Here is a 4,017-nt window from a genome sequence, read left to right as displayed (position 1 = left end):
TATGGAATTAGTGATGACAAGATTGTTTGTTAGAACGAGGAAGGGGAAGAGGTGGGGACGTCACACAAATTATATAGAAGCACACGACAATTTCAAATATATATAAATATTTCGTACTAATGCTACTTTTATATCTTATGCTTGATGAGCTGGAGCGAATGAATGAAATGTGTAACTATTTGCCAACAAAAAACTTTTTGCTTGTAGAAGGCATAATAGACATTTGATATTGGTACTTCGCAAATTATCCTCTGTCGTGTTCTCTATGCAAATGAAGTACATAAAAATAAACACTCCTGCCAAAAAATTTTACTTACGTGGCGTGTGTTAGAACAGCTGTGTTATTAGAAAGGCCTGTTTCGTTTTATCTAGCGGACAGTGACAAAATAGACGTAATCAAATCGGGAAACTACACCAGTCTTCAGTACTGTTCGTATTAGCAGCTTTTTTAAGTATTAGACAACGACATTTTGTTGTTTTATGTAGCAAAACAATTGACGAACTTCGATGGGGTAATAGATTCTTTCGCAGAAAGGAAAGCACGTCGTGTAAAGCTGAAGGAACATTAGATAAAAAAAAAATGCTGGGACCGAAGGACGGAAGAAATGTGAACGCCTTGCTTGTTTCTTTTCTTTACTGATTTTATGTTTCCTAATTTAACTACGTGGTACACAAAAGAGAGAGATGTTAGCTAAAAGCCAATAAAGAGTGCAAATTTTCTGAAGAAATTTTTCCGGCCACACATAATGCCACCCAGTATTAACCGTGAATTCTTTTTAAGAGGGGGGGGGGGGGGTATGATGTCAAATCGGCCGACAGAGAGGGGGAGAGGCACCAAAGGGCATTTTAACTGTCACTGTCCTGAATATAGGTTCGATGGCTTCCATTACAAAATATACATGTTTGAATTCCATACAGCGAAATGCAGTGACGTGCGATAGAAGAATCCTGTGGAAATGTCGTGGCACTACACTTTGCCACACTTAAAACCGAATAATAGGTCTTACATTTCCTCGAGCATGTATGTTTTATATATCAAACGCTTCAAAATGGTTTGCGCTGCTAAGGGAACATGTTTTGAAATTTTTTTAAGTTTTTTACGTCCTATCTCAAACGCACGAGTGGTGGGGGTGGGGTGTAGGGTGGGCGCCACTATTGAGTTTTGGCCTCAGTGAGGAGATATCGTAGATGATCTCACGTAAGTGTGATGGTATACTTGTTGTAATGTGGAGAAGAGCAGTAGTAATGGATCATGTATTCGGCAAGCTTTTTCTTTGCCTTTGCAATTAGTTCACACGGAACGAGAATAGTTATAATTTGTTCCTTGCACAAGCAATCTAGAAGTCTTCACAAACAAGTGGTAGAGGCGCGTATCCTGTGCCTATCGCTTTCTTAGTAACCGTGATGTGCAGGGCATAGATTAACTCCTTCCTTCCAGAATTACTGTACAGAAAATGCAATATTTATCTGAGAAAATGAAAACAAATTTAGTAACATCTTTGTCAGAGAGATCACAGTGGAAGCCGGCCTACGACACTCGTGTATTCAGATTAACGATCTAGCTGTGGGAATAGGGTGCCCTTAATTTAAATTAAAGTTGCGAACTATAAAGTAATCACAAACACACACATTTCGAATAATACAAAATATGAAAGTGATTTTCAACAGCTGGTCTCCCTTGCAACGTAACAGCTCCAGTTGATTGGGGTAAATGGGAAAAGGTGATGAGACGGGCTAACCCCAGTGTGGAATAGCACTCCGTCTTCAGGCCGCAAGTGGTCCATCGGGACCATCCGACCACCGTGTCATCCTCAGTTGAGGATGCAGACAGGAGGGGCGTGTGTTCAGCACGCCGCTCTCCCGTTCGTTATGATGGTTTTCTTTGAGTGGAGCCACTACTATTCGGTAGAGTAGCTCCTCAACTAGCATCACGAGGCTCAGTGGACCCCGAAAAATGGCAACAGCGCATGGCGGCCCACATGGTCACCCATCGAAATGCCTGCCACGCCCGACAGTGCTTAACTTCGGTGATCTGACGGGAACCGGTGTATCCGCTGCGGCAATGCCGTTGCCTATGCGGAATAGAGTTTCACTATATTTGGGTCGTTCGACAAACCTTTCATGACCAAGTGATCAAGGCAGAGACCGTGAGAGGGTGCAACCGCTTGTATCACAAAGGGCCATTGACAACTTCAAATTCGCCCTTTGTCTGACTCCCTGTCACCTCATTCTGTCTACATCAAGCAAGGGAATTCTTCGGGAACTAATCTGTTGCCTTACAAAAGCTAACTGCATGAACCAGCCGCAGTTGGCAAGCAGCGGCACAAAACCAAGACGCATGCGATGGGACCTGGATTACATATGCCTAACAGCTCAAAATTTGTGCCTGTGTAGTTCTATAGGGAATAGGCGATGGTGATGATGAATAATAATGCAGGCTGTATACAATGTACAAACTTTTACTATTGCACAAAGCATACACAAGACGAGCACTAGAACACAGCTACGCCATAAACGAGAGTATCTATCAAAGAAATTTTCTTCGGCGTTCCGATCGACTGCAATGACGCTATTTGTATGTGCAGTGTTTCAACAGAACCCATAGTGAGAAGCACTAAGGGAGGCTGCGTAGAGTGACGTGTCATTGTGGCTGCATGGAGATGAATACGTCTCCCAGGTGCGTTGTCATCTGCAGCAGTGATGTTGTCGGGCGATGGTATACGATGGATGTGATGCAGCTGGTAATCACGAAGATGAGTCTGCTTGGGGTAAGGCCATTTGCAGAGCGAGTGTGTGGCGGCGTCTGTGGACGGCAGCGCAGAGAGCCATCACCGGGCCTGGATAGAGCCGGAGAAGATGTGGGTTTCTTCGGAAGTAAAGGTGGCACCAAAAGTCTGAGCATATCTTGAATGGAACACGGGATGGGCGGCACTTACCGTGTCATGTGGAAATTTGACTGTCTATGGAACTGTTATGCGATGGAGCCATCTGCAATCTGGAGATCGGTGTGCTGAACTTCGATGAGGAAGTTGTTGTCTACGTACGTGACGTTGAGGTATTTGTGAAGGATGTTATGGACGTCCAGTTATAAGTTGAAGGTTAGCGGTACTGTATTGATGACTTACCGGTCGAAGTGTGTTTGAGGTGTTTAGGGTCGACGTGTGTTGGATGTGCTTAGCCGGTGTTGCTGTCTGGTGAGGCGTTTTTTAGTCTCCATGCATGTCTTAGTCAGTTGATACCCACGGTTGTAAATTTTCTGTGCAATAGTATGTAGAAAGTTCGATTACCTCTACGGAGCACTCTGTGGGGAGTGAGTAGGAAAGGTGGGGGGGGGGGGGTTATGGGGGGGTTGTATGGTATGTCATACTGTGCAGTCTTTTAAGATAGCGAATTTACAGTCTGCTAGTGCTTTATTAACTAAGACCTTAAGTACAGAGTGGCATACAAAAGTGTGCTATGTGGCTCTCGACAAATGCGATTAAGTCCAGTAGCTCTGTGGGGCATAGCTGATGGTTCTTGGAGCACGAAGTCTGCTGGCGGAGATAATGTCTCTGTTGTGAGAGGAGAGGTGGGCTGCATAGTGGAGCGCAGCTGTCGTCGTTGGAAAGATGGACACGAGCAGAAACGATCAGTGAGCACAGAGCTGCTGGAAGCGTGGTTCACTGGCTGGGCTGCATTGGGTCCTCGACTACTATTGGCGTCTGCCAGAAACTTATAGCTCTCTTGCCAACGTTAAGGCGCCCATGGTGTGATAGCGACACATGATACCTTAGTTTGGCTTCATATAAATGAGACCAGTGAGGCTCTGATTCCGTGCTTTTGTGGTGTACGAACTGTAAGAAAGACCCACAGGAGTCTCACAGTCCATAGTCCCCTGTAGCAAATGAGCGGTCTGTAACGTTTGATGCCACCATTCGACCAGATGATATGCAGTGGTTCTGAAGCGGTTAGTACATGTCGTATGTCTGTAGTCTGGGAAGAGTGCAGATTCTAACTGCCTGACATGGTCTGTTCTGA

The 4,017-nt window shown here is 44.9% G+C and overlaps 1 pseudogene; it reads right to left on the bottom strand.

The window, feature by feature from the left end:
• Positions 1–1,955: 1,955 nt before the first annotated feature.
• On the bottom strand, positions 1,956–2,073 carry LOC124799586 (annotated as a pseudogene).
• Positions 2,074–4,017: the final 1,944 nt, after the last annotated feature.

Source organism: Schistocerca piceifrons, chromosome 5 (genome assembly GCF_021461385.2).
Source record: "Schistocerca piceifrons isolate TAMUIC-IGC-003096 chromosome 5, iqSchPice1.1, whole genome shotgun sequence".
In the NCBI taxonomy this organism is placed as follows: Eukaryota; Metazoa; Arthropoda; class Insecta; order Orthoptera; family Acrididae; genus Schistocerca; species Schistocerca piceifrons.
Note: the sequence above shows the minus strand (reverse complement) of the source record. Positions and strands in the feature narration are given on the sequence as shown.